Source organism: Carcharodon carcharias, chromosome 1 (genome assembly GCF_017639515.1).
Source record: "Carcharodon carcharias isolate sCarCar2 chromosome 1, sCarCar2.pri, whole genome shotgun sequence".
Classification (NCBI taxonomy): domain Eukaryota; kingdom Metazoa; phylum Chordata; class Chondrichthyes; order Lamniformes; family Lamnidae; genus Carcharodon; species Carcharodon carcharias.
The window spans coordinates 225,679,590-225,698,679 of NC_054467.1; the positions used below are offsets into that span (position 1 = coordinate 225,679,590).

General features: G+C 42.9%; 1 long non-coding RNA gene and 1 other non-coding gene across 5 annotated transcripts; both read right to left on the minus strand.

Moving 5' to 3' along the window:
• Positions 1-5,753: 5,753 nt before the first annotated feature.
• On the minus strand, positions 5,754-18,750 carry LOC121277826. 4 transcript variants are annotated; one of them, XR_005942999.1, is made up of 7 exons: positions 18,612-18,734; positions 17,742-17,946; positions 16,589-17,317; positions 13,283-13,393; positions 13,028-13,198; positions 10,557-10,855; positions 5,754-6,220 (listed from the first exon to the last, which is right to left on the minus strand). It is a non-coding gene; the product is annotated as an uncharacterized LOC121277826 (long non-coding RNA). The 4 variants fall into 4 exon arrangements; XR_005942982.1 differs by lacking the exon at positions 17,742-17,946 and having other exon boundaries at positions 18,612-18,750; XR_005942993.1 differs by lacking the exon at positions 18,612-18,734 and having other exon boundaries at positions 17,742-18,594.
• LOC121285845 lies at positions 10,306-10,443 on the minus strand. The gene has a single exon (XR_005944809.1). It is a non-coding gene; the product is annotated as a small nucleolar RNA SNORA5 (small nucleolar RNA).
• Positions 18,751-19,090: the final 340 nt, after the last annotated feature.

Consider the following 19,090-nt stretch of genomic DNA (forward strand, 5'->3'; position numbering starts at 1 on the left):
AAAGCGTCTGCAATAAGATAAATGAACTGATGGTACAGAGGTAAATGAGATCATCTCCATTACTGAGACATTGTTACAAGATGATCAAGGATAGGAAATAGATATTCCAGGGTGTACAATATTTTGGAAAGATAGATAGAATTGCAAAGGAGGCGTAGCCCTGATAGTGAAAAAAAATTATCTAAGTACATTAGTGAGAAAGGATCTGACCTCAGAAATAGAATCAGTTTGGGTGGAAATCAGGACTGGCAAAAGAAGGAAAACATTGGTAGGAGTAATTTGAAGGCCCCCAGACAGTAGTTATACCATTGGACAGAGCATTAAACAAGAAATTATTGGAGTTTGTAACAAAGGAAATGTAATAATTTTGGAGGTTTCATATAGACTGGGACAATCAAATGGCAAGAATGGTCTAGAGGATGAATTTGTAGAATGTTTTTATGACGGTTTCTTGGAGCAATACATGGCAGAAGCGACATGGGATAAAGCTATCTTAGATTTAGTATTATGTAATGAAGGATTGTTAATTAGTAATGTCACAGTGAAAGATGCACTGGGACATAGTGATCATAATACCATTGAATTCCATGTTGTTTGAAAGTGACATACTCCAAACATAAATAAGAATCTCAAACTTAAAGCCAATTACATAGGTATGAGGGGAGAACTGGCTAAGGTTAATTGGGTAAATAGATTAAAAGTTATGGAGGTAAATGTACAGTGGGAAACATTTAAAGCAACAATTAAAAATCTTAAGCAAAAATACACGCCATTGAAAAACAAAATCTCAGCGAGAAAGACCCATTTGTGGCTCACTCAGGAAGTTAGGGATATTAGATTAAAAGAGGCGTACAATGTTGCAAAAAACAGTAGTAAGTCTGAGGATTGGGAGTGTTTTAGAGACCAGCAGAGGACCACCAAAAAGTTGACAAAAAGGGAATAAATAGAATGAGTAAACTAAGATGCAAGTGTAATTGTTGCAATAAAATGGGCGCAACAACTTATTCATGTAGTATGTTTAACATAATAAAATGTCCCAAGATGTTTAATTTTATTCATTTATGGGATGTGGGCTTTGCAGGCTGGCCCAACATTTACTGCCCATCCCTAGTTGCCCTTCAGAAGGTGCTGGTGAGCTGCCTTCTTGAACCGCTGCAGTACAGCTTTTTTTAAAAAGCGGCCTGCCTGCCCACGTCAACTGTATTATGGAATAGGCAGGATATTATCACAGTCAATTGGCAATTGAGTGGAAGGGATGTGGAGAAACAAATTTGCAGAGAAATTACAGTGAGGGACAAGAGTTCCTGGAATGCGTTCAAGATAATTTTCTGCAGAAGTGTTTCCAGGCCATGAGGGCATGCACCTTTGGAACTGGTTCTGGGGAATGAGTTGGCACAAGCGGATCAAATGTTAGTGGAAGAGCCTCTAGGGGACAGTAGCTATTGTATCATAAAGTTGAGGTTAATCATGGAAAAGGATGGAAAACAATCCAGAGCATAGGTAATTAATTGGGGCAAAGCCAACTTCAATGGGATGAGAATGCATCTGAGTCGAGTGAATTGGAACCAGGCAGAAAAGACTGTTGAACAATGGGCCACCTTCAAAGAAAAGGTATTGCAGGCAGTGTCAAGATGTATTCCCTTGAAGGGAAAAGGTAGGACAAATAAATCCAGAGCGCCCTGGATGATGAGATAGAGGTAAAGATGAAAAGGAAAAAGTGCATGTATGACAGGTGTCAGTTAGAAAATGCAATGGAGAATCAGGCTGAATATAGGACCAGAGGGAATGTGAAAAAACTAATAAGAAAAGCAAGGAGAGTATGAAAATAGGCTGGCAGTGAACATAAAAGGGAATTCCAAGATCTTCTACAAGCATGTAAATAATAAAAGGATGGTAAAAGAAAAAGAGTAGGGCCGATTAAGAACTAAAAAGGGGACTTTTATGTGGAGGCTGGAGAAATAGTGCAGGTGTTGAACGAGTACCCTTACAATTAAGAGGAAAGAGTGTTGGAAAGGCTATCTTTGCTTATAATAGACAAGGTACCAGCACCAGATGAGATGCATCAAAGGGTACTGAGGGAAGTGAGAGTGAAAATTGCAGAGGCACTAGTGATAATTTTTCAGTCTTCCTTAGAGATGCCAGAGGACTGGAGAATTGCGACTGTTACACCCTTGGTCAAAAAGAGACACAAGGATAAAGCTAGTAACTACAGACCAGTCAGTTTGACCTCAGTGGGTAGGGAAACTTTGGGAAACTATAGTACAGGATCAATAATCACTTAGACAAGTGCAGGATAATTAAGGAAAGCCAGCATGGATTCATTAAGGGAAAATCATGTTTAACTAACTTGCTGGAATTTTTTGAGGAGGCAAGAGAGAAGGTTGATGAGAGAAACACTGTTGATGTGGTGTAAATGGATTGTCAAAAGGCATTTGATACAGTGCCACACAACAGACTTGTGGGAAAAATTTAGCTCAGAATAAAAGGGAAAGTAGGCACTTGGATAAGAAATTGGCTGAGTGACAGGAAACAGAGTTGTGATAAATGGTTGTTTTTCAGCATGGAAGGTTTGTAGTGGAGTTGCTCAGCGGTCAGTGGTGGGACCCTTGCTCTTCCTGATATAGATTAATGGCCTAGACTGTGGTGTGCAGGGTATGATTTCAAAATTTGCAAATGATATGAAGATTGGAACTGTCAACTGTGATGGCGAGTCTTGAACTTCAAAAGAACATAGATATGTTAGTGGACTGGGCAGATGAAGTTCAATGCAGAGAAGTGTGAGGTGATTCATTTTGGCAGGAAAAATATGATGAGACAGTATAAAATAAAGGGAGAGCCTCTAAAGGAGGTGCAGGAACCGAAGGACCTCGGTGTATATGTACATAGGCCGTTGAAGATGACAGGGTATGTTGAGAGAGCAATTAATAAAGCATATAGTATCTGAGGCTTTATTAATAAGGACATTGAGTACAAGAGTAAGGTCATGTTGAACTTGTATAAGATACTAATTAGGTCTCATCTGGAGTAGTGTCCAGTTCTAGGTGCCATACTTGAGGAAGGATGTGAAGATATTGGAGAGTACACAGAGGAGATTCATAAGAATGATTGCTGGTATGAAGAACTGTAGCTTTGAGAATAGATTGGAGGTTGGGACTGTTTTCCTTGGAGAAAAAAAGGCTGAGAGGAGACTTGATGGAGGTATTCAAGATCCTAGATTCAAGCGTAAATAGTGAGAAACTGTTCCCACTCAAAAGAACATCTAGAACTAGGGGGCACTGACTCAAAATAATTGGCAAAGGAGAAGTGATGAGAGGAAAAATTTTTTCACCCAAAGCGTGGTCAGAGTCTGGAACAAACTTCCTGAAAGGGTGCTGGAGGCAGGTTCAATTGATGTATTCGAAAGAGAATTGGATTGCTACCTAAAAAGAAAGTGTGCAAGGTTACTAAGATAAAGCAGGGGAGTGGGACTAGGTGGAATGCTCTTTCATAGGACCAGTGCAGACTCGATGGGCCAAATAGCCTCCTTCTGCGTTGTGAAGATTCCGAGAGTATTCCATCACACTCCTGACTTATGGCTTGTAGATGGTGGACAGACTTTGTAGGGTCAATAGGTGAATTACTCGTCACAGAATTCCTAGCTTCTAACCTGCCCTTGTAGCCACAGTATTTACATGGCTGGTCCGGTTCAGTTTCTGGTCCATGGTAACCCCCAGGATGTAGATCAGCTATGATAATGCCAGTGAGTGTCAAGGGGCATTGGTTAGATTCTCTGTTGTTGGAGATAGTCATTACCTGGCACTTGTGTGCCACAAATGTTACTGGTCAGCCCAAGCCTGGATATTGTCCAGGTCTTGCTGCATTTGGACATGAACTGCTTCTGTATCTGAGGAATGATGCTGAACATTTTGCATTCATCAGCAAACATCCCCACTTTTGACCTTATGATTGAAGGAAGGTCATTGATGAAGTAGCTGAAGATGGTTGGGTCTAGGATACTACCCTGGAGAAACTGCTGCAATAATTCCTGGAACTCAGATGATTGACCTCCAGCAGCCACAACCATCTTCCTTTGTGTTGTGTGGCTCCAATTAGTGGAGAGGTTTCCCCTGATTCCCATTGATGCCAATGTCAAGGGCAGTCACTCTCACCTCACCTGTGGAGTTCAACCCTTTTGTCTGTGTTTGAACCAAGGCTGTAATGTGGTCATGAGTTGAGCAGCCCTGGCAGAACCCAAATTGAGCATCACTTTACTGATAATCTTTTAAATGAAAACCAAATCAACAAAATTGGGATAAATCAGGCACAGCCCCTAATTCAGGTCAGCTGTAAAACCAAGAACAAAGTTTAAAGGAAACTTACAAACTTTAAATCAAAATGTGATTAAAGGGGTCAACAAAACACCCCAGTCCCCGCGGTGCCCACCGAGCACGGAAGGCCTCGAGAGTGCCAGCAGACACCGCGTGCTCCTTCTCCAGGGACATCCGGCAGCGAACGTAGCCACGGAAGAGGGACAAACAATCGGGCGGGACTCCCCCGTCGATCGCCCGCTGCCTGGACCTGTTAATGGCCAACTTGGCCAGGCCCAGGAGCAGGTTCACGAGGAGGTCCTCCTCCTTCCAGACCCCCTTCCGCACCGGGTGCCCATAGATCAGGAGCGTGGGGCTGAAGTGCAAACAAAACATCAATAAAAGGTTTTTCAAATAACTAAAAAGGGAGTGCAGCCTACAACACCCTATGTATACATGGTCCACGGATTCCACAAGACCGCAAAAAGGGCATGTGTCCTGAGAGTCCGTGAACCTATGCATCCTCTTATTATAAGGGACTGCTGCATGCAACACCCTCCAACCCAGGTCCCCGATAGAAAGGGGGAGGACACCTCCGTAGAGGGCCTCCCATCGGAGGCCTCCACCGCCGGACGGCAACAAGGCACGCCAGGGCGTGTCCGGTCGACGGACAAGGGCGAGAAAATGGAAGGTGTGCAGCAGCAGTCCGTACAAAAAGCCCCTCTTTGCCGTGCCAAAAGGCACAGAGGGCATGTCCCCGAGGCGGCTCATATTGCGGGGCACCAGCATCCGAGGGAGGGTTCGGGGCTTGGGGCCAATGTGGAATTCCGTCCGAACAGGGGAACGCTCAGACGGAAGACCACTGCGCACCTGGGCCGCCTCAAGACCCAAAATAACGTCGGGTCCGAGCACGACCGTTCTCAGGTCTTGGATGGCATCGGCTGCGACCTGGACACTCACAGACGCGCGTCGCGCCAACTCCTGCGGGAGCATCCAGCCCAGTCCTCCGCCACCCAGCACGTCCACGATCCTGGTCACCCCTGCGGCCACAGCCCTCCTCTCCGCCAACCACTGAAAAGGACGGAGGGGTGGATTCCTGAGCAGCGGCTCAGGATAGCCGCTACTCCTGATCACTTTACTGATGATGGAGTAGACTGATGGAGCATTAATTGACAGGGTTAGATTTGTCCTTTTGTGTACAGGACATACCTGGTCAATTTTCCACATTGCCAGGTAAATGCCAGTGTTGTAGCTGTACTGGAACAGCTTGGCTAGGGCCATGGTTAAGTTTGTTCAGAATTGTGATGTTCTTGGTATAGCTCAACAATTCAATGTCCTAATTAAATCAGGTGCGCTGATCTGCACTTGCAGCAATTAATTAGCGAGACAAACAGCACAATTTAATTTTGTTTGTTGAGGTAGTAAAGTGTAATGCCATATCAATGCATTATAGGCAATCTTCAGAGGTTAGGATTAAGACAAGAGTATTCAAGGAATTTTATTCTGTAACACATTTTAACATGCAAGTGATTGATAGGGACACTGATTCAACTAAGTGAGGGGATGAACTATCAAAACTCCAAAAATCTCCCCTAATTGGTGTGAGGAGCATAAATCAACAACATAAGATAGCTTTAACAGGTTTTATAATTTAATATGGTGAACTTTTAAACCATAAATGTTAAGTATGTTTCATATTAAACAGTCCCTCTCATATCTTCTATTAAAATTATGCTCTCTTGGTGAGTAATGCTTTTAAGATTAAAGTGCTAATATAGGCAAGACATATACAAGACGCAGACAATGATTTTACAACATATCCAAGAAGTTTTCTAAGGCTAGGATACCCTCCTTCAGGCACTTGCGAGTCTCTTGCAATGATCTGTGAGGCTGTTGCAATGGAGTCTCCAGGTAAGGTCTACCAGCGATCAAACCTGGTTAAGAATAACAAAAGTAAAATAATCCCATAGTAGTCAGCTTGAAATGAACAGAATCACCTCTATCATTCCATTACATAGAATGCAGTTTTTTAAAGCACCCTATTCAGAAAAATTTCCACCTCACCATCTTCCTCAATTTTCTCCTTACTGATTAATGCTAGCATTAGGGAAGTGATGGTGTAGCGATATTGTTGGAGAGCACTGGGAACCTGGGTATGAATACCACCATGGCAGATGGTGGAATCTGAATTCAATAAAAATCTAGAATTAACAGTCTAATGATGACCATGAAACCATTGTTTGTTGTAAAAACCCATCTGGTTCACTAATGCCCTTTAGGGAAGAAAATCTGGCCTACATGTGACTTTGCTTTTTTAATTCATTCATGGGATGTGGGGGATTGCTGGCTGGGCCAGCATTTATTGTCCATCCCTAATTGCCCTTGAGAAGGCAGTGGTAAGCCAGCTGCTTGAACCACTGCAGTCCCTGTGGTACAGGTACACCCACAGTGCTGTTAAGGAGGGTGTTCCAGGACTTTGATCCAGCGACAGTGAAGCAACGACGATATATTTCCAAGTCAGAATGATGGAGGGCTTGGAAGGGAACTTCCAGGTGGTGATGCTCCCATGCATCTGCTGTCCTTGTCCTTCTGGATGGTAGTGGTCATGGATTTGGAAGGTACTGTCTAAGGAACCTTGGTGAGTTCCTGCAGTGCATCTTGCCATTGTGCATCGGTGAAGGCGGGGTGAATATTTGTGGATGGGGTGCTAAATCAAGCAGGTTGTTTTGTCCTGGATGATATTAAGCTTCTTGAGGGTTGTTGGAGTTGCACTCATCCAGGCAAGTGGGGAGTATTCCATCACACTCCTGACTTATGCCCTTGTAGATGGTGGACAGACTTTGGGGAGTCAGGAGGCAGGTTACTCGTCTCAGATTCCTAGCCTCTGACCTGCTTTTGTAGCCACAGCATTCCAATCCAGTTCAGTTTCTGGTCAATGGTAACCCCCAGGATGTTGATAGCAGAGAAATGGTAATGTTATTGAATGTGAAGGAGCGAGATGGTTAGATTCTCTCTTGTTGGAGATGGTCATTCCCGCCACACTAGTGCTGGGCAATGTTACTTGCCACTTATCAGCCCAATCCTGGATAATGTCGAGGTCTTGCTGCATTTGGACATGGACTGCTCCAGTATCTGCAGAGTTGCAAATGATGCTGAACATTGTGCAATCATCAGTGAACACCATTGGAGTGGCAGCAGTGTGTACCATCTACAAGCTGCACTGCAGCGATTCACCAAAGCTCCTTAGACAGTGCCTTCCAAACCCACAACCATTACCTCTAGAAGGACAAGGGCAGAGATACAGGGGAACAGCACCACCTGGAAAACCACTACCATCTAGAAGGACAAGGGCAGCATAGACAAAGGGAACACCACTGAATTCTCCTCCAAGCCACTTGCCATCGTGACTTGGAAATATATTGCCATTCCTTCACTGTCGCTAGGCAAAATCCTGGAACTCCTTCCTAACAGCACTGTGGATGTCCCTATACCACATGGACTGCAGCAGTTCAAGGCAACTCACCACCACCTTCTCAAGAGCAATTAGTGATGGGCACTAAATGTTGGCTTAGTCAGCGGGGTCCACATCCCATGAATGAATTTTTTTAAAAATCCCGCTTTTCACCTTATGATAGAAGGAAGGTAATTGGTAAAGCAGCTGAAGGTGGCTGGGCCAAGGACACTACCCTGAGGAACTCCTGGGACTGAGATGATTGACCTCCAACAAAAACAACCATCTTCCTTTGTGCTAGGTATGACTCCAACCAGCAGAGTTTTCCCCCCACCAATTCCAACTGACTCCAGTTTTGCTGGGGCTCCTTGGTGCCACAGTCGGTCAAATGCTGTTTTAATGTCAAGGATAGTCATTCTCACCTTACCTTTGGAGTTCAGCTCTTTCGTCCATGTTTGGACCAAGACTGTAAAGAAGTCAGCAGCTGAGTAACCCAGGCGGAACCCAAACTGAGCAGTGAGTAGGTTATTGCTAAGCAAGTGCCACTTGATAGCAACATTGATGACTCCTTCCATCACTTTACTGATGATCAAGAGTACACTGACAGGGGTGGTAATTGGATGGGTTGGGTTTGTCCTGCTTTTTGTGTACAGGACATACTCGGGCAATTTTCCACATTGTTGGGTAGATGCCAGTGTTGTAGCTGTACTGGAACAACTTGGCTAGGGGCACAGCAAGTTCTGGAGCACAAGTGATCAGTACTATTGCCGGAATGTTGACAGGGCCCATAGCCTTTGCAGTATCCAGTGCCTTCAGCTCTTTCCTGATATCATGTGGAATGAATTGAATTAGCTAAAGACTGGCATCTATGATGCTGGGGACCTCCGGAGGAGGAGGAGGAGGTAGATCATCCACCTTGGCCATTCTGGCTGAAGATTATTGCAAATGATTCAGCCTTATCTTTTGCACTGATGTTCTGGGCTCCACCATCATTGAGAATGGGGATATTTCTGCAGCATCCTCCTCCAGCGAGAGTTGTTTAATTGTCCAACATCATCACAACTGGATATGGCAGGACTGCAGAGATTAGATCTTAAAAATGTTTAGATGTTCAAGTTAGATCTGATCTGTTGGTTGTGGTGCTATTCTTGGAGCTCCATTTGAATAAGGTAGCAGGCAGAGAACAGACATCTCAGACTGGAAGTGAGGTGGAGAATTAAAATGGCAAGTGACCAGAAGCTCAGTCATGCAAGATAGTCATCCAATCTGTATTTGTTCTCCCCAATGTAGTGGAGACTGCATTATGAGCAATGAATATAGAATCCTAAACTGAAAGTACAAGTAAATAGCTGATTCAGCTGGAAGTGGTGTTTTGGGTACTGGTTAGTAGCAACTGAGGAGCTGAAAGGCAAGTGTTGCATCTCCTGTGCTTGCAATTGTCTTTTGCTCAAGATATTTCTGCCCGTTTTAGCTCAGTCTATTGAAGCTATTAAACAGAATATCTGACATTCATAAAGTCTGCTACTTAGTGGAGTATGGCTCATTAATCATTTTTTAATCATTGAACAAATACAGTAATTGATCATTCAATCCAATTCTGTGGAATGGCTACTTTGTGGCTGATTTGATAGGAGTGAAACACACGCTGATTACTGAGTTTTAGTCTGTGCAAAGCGCTACCAAACAAGTGAATGAAAAGCTTCCAGAAGATCCTGAATTTTAACTAACAGTGATGGTCTACTCTTGTCTTAGGCTGTCCACTATCTCAAGTGTACTGAATGTAGTTCAGCTCTCTTGAAGAGGAGGGGCTGTATCTGGATATCCATAAGTTTGGGTTGTGCAGTTAATATACAGGTGAACAGGACTCTGGCTGTTGGGATAATCTGGCCGCCACGGTCAATGACAACAGCAAGCAATGTCAAACCTTGAAACATGCATATTTTCATCACACAGAACACCCTAGAAAACAGCCTTTGTTATGAAAGGTCTAGAGGTCCAGAGCCTCTGCTGCAGGGCTCGATTCATACAGCTAGTCAGGAGATAGCACATATTTTAAATTCAATACAAATCACATGCTATTGTTCAGCAGAAACAATGAAAAAAACTCTTTCCTGACAACTCAAGTTCAGAGGAAGGAATCTGTAACTGTACTGATGGATTATAAATGACCAAAAATAACCCACTATACTTGGGTAAAAGTTTCTTTCTTAAAGCCACAGGAATTTAATTCTCTTTCCAATCAATTTTATAGTCAGTGGGTATAATCATTTTCTGTAATGTCTTAAACAATAACCATTGCTGAGGAAGCTAGGAATTGAAATCTACGTCAGTGTGCAAATGGGCAATTGTGTAACTCAACTAAGTATAGTGTGAAAATATACACTGATCATTACATTATACTGAACTGGTTTATGAAATTAAAACTATTCCAAAAACTGCTAGAAATATAATCAGAATATTGTGATATTTAGTGATTGAAATGTGAAGAGTTCTTCTGTCAAGTTAAATTATTTGAAGGTTGACAAGCTAAATCCAGATTTAGCAAAATTATTTTAAAAACCTAATATATTTTGTTTGTAGCATATTATTATCCTCCATGTTCACAAGTCAGAGCATAGAGGCCCATGTGCTACATGTTTACTATTAGCAGCCATTTCAGAGTGTAGACTATCACACAGAGAATACACAGAAATGTACACGACTGCATTGTCAGAATTTTAATCCATCCCGCACCCACTTTGATCTCTTCTGTTCCTCACTATCAACTCTCTTCATAGTTTATATTTCCCATTACAGTACATTGTATCATCAGAACTTACTTCATTGGTTGTCCTGTCCTGATTTTGTTCAGGTATTGACCTCCCTTGGTAATGTCAACCAGAATACTGGGGCCTGTGTCATCAGGTCCAAAGCCTCAGATCTTGTGTGCCTTAGAAACATCCCATTTAGGTTTCTTAGCAGGTACCTGGTGCGCTGCTTCAACCCCTGACGAATGGACATACCCTCCTTGTCAAAGTCCTTGCGTTGGGGAAGGTGTGAGCCTTCATGTACAGATTTGGAAAGATAGAGCTGGCTCTTCACTTGCTGTCTCACGTTAAGACACAACCTGGTCAGAGTTCTGTTAAGAGAAAATTTAAAAACGTCAGAATACAACAGATAAATAATCCATATTCATTAATTAACATTTACAATAGAAACACAAGTTAGTAACTTCTCTGTTCGACAGTCCAACCAGCTTGTGTGAAAAGCTCTTGAGGTGCAAAGAAAAAATACGTTAAAAGCATTCTCACCCCATCCAAAAATACTAAAACCTCTGCATGGTTATTTATTCACTCAAGCATACACAGTGAGATTTGTCAATGTTCAATTCAAAACAAAGAAATTACTTTTAGTTTTGCAAGGATAAATGTCTCCTTAAAGCCTATTATCTAATTTTTCCTCATATTGGATGAAGTGATAACCCTCTGCCAGACAATTAACTTTGATCCTTGTAACTATTCGGTTTACAAGCATAGGATTAGGGTAATTTCCAACTTGTGGAGATACTGAAAAAGTATGGAGATGTGAGTGAGAACAAAGTAAGTGAGCCTCAGAGGAAACAGTGTGAGAGGACAGCAGACAAAAGCAGGAGAACCAACAGCAGAGAAAGTCTATGAGAGCAGAGAGAGAGTTAAACTGAATAGAAACAGTAGCAGAGGCCAACGGATAAATGTGAGAACACCAGTGGGAGAGGGCCAGTGAGTGAGATGACAGATAAAAGAGGGAGAAGTAGCAGCAGTCAGTAAGTGATGACAGCTTGCCTGATGGTAAACAGAACAGCCACCACTGGATAAAAGGTGGAAAATTGGTGGCAAACAGAGAGAGCAAGCCAGAGGGGAAACAGCGTGAGAGGACAGCAAAAGGGAAGAACCAGTAGCAGAGACAGAGCAAGCCTGAGGATGTCAGAGTCAGAGCGCAAGTAGATTTGGAACAGAGAAAGAAATTCAAAAAAAGAGATGTCACTGCCACAGCAGCAGTGGATTGGTGATTAACAGGCAAGTGTTAGGTTACTTTGTTTTGCTGTTGTTGATAATTTCACTTGATGGTCGTTTCCATTGTGTTTTAGATTTAGATGGATATTAATTCCATGCTTTTAGTATTTTTTTATTCTATTTAAGCACTCCAGTCTTTAAGAAGTCTGTTTCTTAGAGCTCACTCTTATAAAGGCTAGTTTCTTACTACCTTAGATTTTTTGTGTCATTTTTAGTGTCATGTATTTTAATGGTTGGCTCTCAATGATTTAGTGGTCAGTGCATTAACTAATGCGGTAGGCCAGCTGGGCCCATGCATGTGCATTTTGTTCGATGTCGGTAACCAAATACCATATTTAACGTTACTAATTTCTTCCCAAATACATTCAGGATCCAAACAAGAGACACTAAAAATGCTAGAAATAAAACAAAAACTGAAAACATTCAGCAGGTCAATCAGCATTAGTGAAGAGAACAGAGCAGTTCCAACAAAAGGTTACCTTATCTGATTTAGTCATATCTAGGATTCAACTACTCAGGCAAATCATAGAGGAAAGAGGTAGAGCAGTTTAAGGATCAAATTCCAGAACTTAGGATGCTTTTTTGCTGAAGGTGCAAGTGGCAGATTCACAAGAGGCCAGAATTGGAGAAAATTTGAGTTCTAGGGATGGTTGGAGGGATAGATTAGAATACAGAGATAGAATGGGGTGTGGCCATTGGGGTATTTGGACAAGATGATGATAAACTTAAAATTGAGGCATTACTAGACAAGAAGCCAACATAGGTCAGTGAGCAACAGGGGTGATAGATGAATAGGATAAAGACAAAGTATTGGACAAATTTAAGGAGAACAAAAATAACAGAATCAAAGAATTTTAATGCCACAGAAGGAAGCCATTCGGCCCATTGTGTCTGCATCAGCTCTCCAAGTGAGCATTATGACCTTGTGCCATTGCCCTGCCTTTTCCCCCATGCCCCTGCACATTGTTTCTGTTCGTACATATGACAGGACCACGCATTCCACTTGGCTGAGCTGCCCTGCAATGTCTCAACTCTACTTCCCTTACGTTATAAATATTTTAAAGTAGAATAAAGTTATTACTTTATTATATTGGCCCTAAATTTTCCTTATTCCTGGGGCTTCTCAATTAAATCCAAGTATAGCTACTTGTTTTAAAAATATTACATTTTCTAATTCACTCATCAGGTCCTATTTACCAAGGCTGCTGCTCTTCTTTCTGAGGAAAGATAGAAAAGGAGCACCTCCTCATCTCAGTTACCTCTGCTGTGGAACTCTTGCCATTTCTCGTGCTGTTTTTATAGCTCCTCTCGCACTCTCCTCTAGTGCTGCTGACTGCCTGGCTCACAGTCTTCCTCTCGCACTCTCCTCTAGGTGCTGCTGACTGCCTGTGCCACAGAGGTCAATCAGTACAGCATTGGAATAATTGAATCTGGAGGTAAAAAAGCATGATTGAGGGTTTCGGCAGCAAATGGGCTGAGGCAGGGCCAGAGGTGGGTAATATTACAGAGGTTACCTTAGGTCTGCCTCCTTGTCTTTGTCTTCAGAGTCGAGTTTGATATCCAGCTTCTCGATCAATTTTGCAGTCTTCCCTGCCCCTCCTACTCTTGAAATTTATGATAAAGGTCTGTGGACAGATGAAATACAGATGCAGCAGACATTACCAGAAGGATCATAAAATGGTACAGCATCGAGTCTATCATGTCTATGTCAGCTCCTAGAACACACCAATTAATTCAATTCTCCTTCTCTTTCCACATAGTCCTGTAAAATTTCCCCTTAAAATGGTTATTGAATCCTTTTTGAAAGTTACCACTGAATGTGCTTCCACCACCCTTCCAGGCAGTGCATTCCAGATCTTAAATTGCTGCACAACTTTTTAGTCTCTCCATTATGACTGAACACCTGAATCTCTAGTAGAGTTCGAGTAAATCTCTTCTGCAAACTATGATCTCGATAGAGACCAATAAGATTTTGTTTAGAAGTCTGAAAACTCATCTATTTACTAAAAGAATGAAGTCACAAAATTCATGGGTTAAACCAAAAGAACTGTACTAAATAAAAATTGAACAAAAATACTAATAATTAGTCTTAAAAAGTCAGCTACAGTAAAGATATTAAAAGTTCGGTGAACTCTTACTTTAAACTGAACTTACTCAAATTTCCTTCAACAGCTCCATTTGACTTTTTAAAAAAAATTCATTCATTCGTGGGATGTGGGCTTCGCTGGCTGGGCCAGCATTTATTTCCCATTCCTTGAGAAGGTGATGGTGAGCTGCCTTCTTGAAACGTTGCAGTCCATGTGGTGTAGGTGCACCCACAGTGCTGACAGAAAGGGAATTACAGAATTTTGACCCAGCAACAGTGAAAGAACGGCGATATATTTCCACGTCAGGATGGTGAGTGGCTTGGAGAGGGACTTCCAGCTGGTGGTGTTCCCATCTATCTGCTGCCCTTGTCCTTCTAGATAGTAGTGGTCGTGAGTTTGGAAGGTGCTGTTGAAGAAGCCTTGGTGAATTCCTGCAGTGCATCTTGAAGATGGTACATACTGCTGCTACTGTACGTCGGTGGCGGAGGGAGTGAATGTTTGTGGATGTGGTGCCAATCAAGTGGGCTGCTTTGTCCTGGACAGTGTCAAGCTTCGGGTGTTGTGGGTACTGCAATCATCAAGGCAAGTGGAGAGTATTTCATCACACTCCTGATTTGTAGATGGTGGGCAGGCTTCGGAGAGTCAGGAGGTGAGTTACTCGTTGCATGATTCCTTGCCTCTGACGTGCTCTTGTAGCCACAGTATTTATATTGCTAGTTCAGTTGGTTTCTAGTCAATGGTAACCTGCAGAATGTTGATAGTGGGGGATTCTGTGATGGTAACATCACTGAACATCAAGGGGCGATGGTTAGATTCTCTCTTGTTGGAGATGGTCATTGCCTGACACTTGTGGGACACAAATGTTACTTGCCACTTGTCAGCCCAAGCCTGGATATTGTCCAGGTCTTGTTGCATTTGGACATGGACTGTTTCAGTATCTGATGGGTCATGAATGGTGAACATTGCACAATCAGCGAACATCCCCACTTCTGACCTTATGATGGAAGGAAGGTCATTGATGAAGGAGCTGAAGATGGTTGGACCAAGGACACTACCCTGAGGAACTCCTGCAGTGATGTCCTGGAGCTGACATGACTGACCTCCAACAATCACAACCATCTTCCGACTCCCTGCAAACCTGAATTGGATAAAGTGATTCTGGAAAAGTGAGAGAAGTGAATATGATTTTCCTTTCAATAAAACCATGTTGATGGTATATCTGATTATACAATAATTTGCTAAGTGCATTGTTAAGACTTCCTTAATAATAGATTCCAGCATTTTCCTGATGACTGATGCCAGGTTAACTGACCTATAATTCTGTCTTTTCTCCTCTCCCCTTTTTCTTGAATAGCACTGTTACATTTACTAACCTTCCCTCTGCTGGGACCATTCTAGAACCTAGGGAATTTGGAAACGCATTATTCACTATCTCTGCTGCTATCTCTTTTAGAATCCTAGGATGTAGGTCATTAGGTCCTGGGGATTTGTTGGTTTCTGGTTCCTCAAATTTCTCCAAAACTTTTTCTTTGCTGATATTAATTATTTCTTTGCGAATATTAATTATTTATAAGCTCCTCACTCATATTAGACCATAAGACATAGGAACAGAAATTAGGCCATTTGGCCAATCGAGTCTGCTCCACCATTCAATCATGGCTGATATTAGGTCCTTAGTTATCCTTTATTTCTGGTACAGTAAGTTCTCACAAAGTTACAGTTGCGTTCCTGAAAAGCATGACTTTAAGTAAATCATAGCTTCCCATAGGAATCAATGTTATAACCAGAATTAAGTTCCTCCAGACATTTTTCACACAGAAAAAACTTACAAGTTGAAATACTGTACCGTACATGTGCAACACCATGCATTCCTAGCTCAAGTTACTTGCAAAATAAAATAAGTCACTAAATATAAAAAAAACTGCATAAACTGATTATCCCTCCATCAGAAAAGGTCAGAAGAGGGGATGTTGGCTGATGATTGCACAACGTTCAGCACCATTTCAGATACTGTAGTAGTCCATGTCCAAATGCAGCAAGATCTGGACAATATCCAAGCTTGGGCTGATAAGTGGCAAATAACACTCACCAGGCAACGACCAGAATCTAACCATCGCTCCTTGACATTCAATGGTATTGCCATCAGTGAATCATCCTGGTGGTTATCAATAATCAGAAACTGAGCTGGATTAGCCATATAAATATTGTGGCTACAACAGGTCAGAGGCTAGGAATCCTGCGGCGAGTAACGCACTTCCTGACTCCCCAAAGTCTGTCCACCATCTACAGTGGAGTGCAATGGAATACTCTTCACTTGCCTGGATGAGTGCAGCTCCCACAACACTCAAGAAGCATAACACCACCCAGGTCAAAGCAGTCCACTTGATTAGCGACCTGTCCACAAACATTCACTCCTTCCATCTACAAGATGCACTGCATGAACTCACCAAGCCTCCTTAGCACCTTCCAAAATGCCACCATCCAAGCCACTCACCATGCTGACTTGGAAATGTATTGCTGTTCCTTCACTGTCACTGGGTCAAAATCCTGGAACTGCCTCCCTAACAGCACTATGGGTGTGCCTACACCACGTAGACTGCAGCAGTTCAAGAAGGCAGCTCACCACCACCACCTTCTCAAGGGCAATTAAGGATGGGCATTAAATGCTGGGCTAGCCAGTGATGCCCACATCCCATGAATGAATTAAAAAAAAATCAATTTCGATAAACTTACCAGTCACTCTTTCTTCTTAGGCACTCCCTTGTTTGAGGATAACTTGCTTCTACTCCAATCCGATAGATTCTGAGGTGCTTAAGTCCAAAGCATCTACAGACTCTGCCCCATGTGAGTTAGGTGTTGCTTGGAGGGTCAGTTAAATGAGTTGTCTGGTAGTTTTTTGCACTTTCTCAACTGTGTTGACCCTCTGCATGTTCCAGATGAAGATTCTCTGCTGTTTGATGGGGACATCTGACCTCTTCAGGTGTGCTTTGAGGACATCCCTAAAGTGTTTTAGTGGAAGTGGCTTTACGTGATTAACGCCTCAATATCGGGCACGTTGGGTTGGGAGAAGACGTTGCTGTTCCACTGCCTTTCTTGCCACTGGATTTGGAGGATCTTTTGCAGACACTTTTGCTTTGAGGTGCCCGGTGCAGGTTTTCCAAGCCTCAGAGACATAAGTGGGAGTGTGCAGATCATTGCAGCCTGGTGAACCATGACCTTAGTCTTGGATTTGAGATCCTGATCCTCAAAGGCTCTTGCCTTCAGGTGGCCAAATGCTGAATTGGCACATGGGCAGTGGTGATGAATTTCATCGCCTTTGTCAAAAGGGGCCTCGCAATGTATGGAAATAGGCAAGATTGATCTTAATCAATGTTAGAAAATGTTGTGCTATAGGAGCTGTTGGAAAAACTATTTTCCGGTATAGTAACAGAAAATGCTGGAAAACCTCAGGTCTGGCAGCATCTGTGGAGAGAGAGGTACAGCTAATGCTTCAAGTCCAATATTCTTTGGTTCAATGTAACAGTATATCTCTCCCTGATTATACTGTCCCCTACTACATTTCTTGTCACACTCATGCCCACTACCCTTCAACTTTAATGGCTTCCTGCACCATGGTGCTATGGTCATCCACACTGCAGTCCTTGTCCTCATCCACATAGGTAGCAAATACCTTATACCTATTGGTCAAAGTCAAGGCTCCTCCATCACTGCATCCTGGATCCCCATATCTGCGTGGCTTGTAGTCACACCCTCCTGTCCCTGACCAATTCAAGTTCTGCGCTGTCCAGGTTAACTCTTCCACCTCCCTGACGCTCCGCAACGCCTGCAACCCCGACTCCAGTTCAACAATTCTTGAGCCAAAGTTGTTCAAGCTTCATCCACTTACCACAGGCATGGTTGTCTGGATATACAATGCTCACCATAAACTCCCATATGCTGCAGTTCTGGCACATTCAATTCAGTGTAACTTGCACCTCTACGTGTACTTAAGGGCATGGATGCATCATGTGTGCCCCGCTGGAGGCAATATTGCAGTCAGTACAACTTCAGGGCATTCCAAATTCCAATCCTTTCAAAACAGCTAAAAAAATCTTTAAAAAAATCAACCTTTATACAAAACCAAAACAAAGAAAGATCTTTAACTGCCTTTCTTAAACGTTTAACTTTGGTCGCGTTTTAGTTCTGTAAAAGGAAAAGGAATTGATTGCCAATTGATTGTCGGAAATGCAATGTCGTCATTAACACCCAATCAGCGCCTAGAGGAGGCGGGGTCAACGGTGGCGATTGGTTCCGGAACGGTGATTGACATTGTGGCCCCGTTCCAACTGAACAGAAATTTAAAACGGCTCCAAATTTACTGGTTTTTAAATGAGAAAAAATATAGATGAAGTTTAACCGCCAAACAAAAAGCACACGTTAAAGTAGGTGAGAATAAAACGCGTTAGAAAACAGACGGGGATCTAAGGATCTTTTGAAAACTCCCAATCCGTTTAAAAATTCAAACCGTGTTTGAAAACTGTCCCGAGAGTGACCTTGTAAGAAAGTGTTAGAAGGAATTAGCAGGATAACAGCTTGAAGTTTTAATACCCCTTCTACCCCTCCCCCCATATCGTTGATTACTTCAATAATCACCACCTGTTTCTTAATCTAATTACATCCATTAACTTCCATTTAATGAACTGGAAATACAGGGAAGTGACAGTAGTTGGGACGCTGCTCTATCTGTCTCCGGTATGATCCCCAGGTAACAACTCACCTTGTTTGCGGATGCCAGTGGATTACAGCTCTCAGACAGACCACGATGGAGGGAGAAAGAGGCAGAGAAAGGTATATGTGCCCGCATACGTCCACGATGCGCTCCGTTCTGTGCCCGCGCACGTCCACGATGCTCTCCGTTCTGTGCCCACGCACGTCCACGATGCTCTCCGTTCTGTGCCCGCGTACGTCCATGATGCTCGCCGTTTTGTGCCCGCGCACGCCCATGATGCGTTCCGTTATGTGCTGGCGCGCAACACTAGGCTGGCATCCCTACCGTCTGGAATAATCCTCTCATCAATAAGAACATTCTGTCAACCTCCATGTAATTGATTCTTAGGAATAGCCCTTGCTCATAAAATTTCAGAATATTTCAGTGCCGTATAGAGGTTTACAGCCCAGATTGAAGACCATTTGACCAGTTGTGTTTGCTGTCAATTAGGATGGCAACCTGTGTCATCGATAGAAATCAAATTTAAA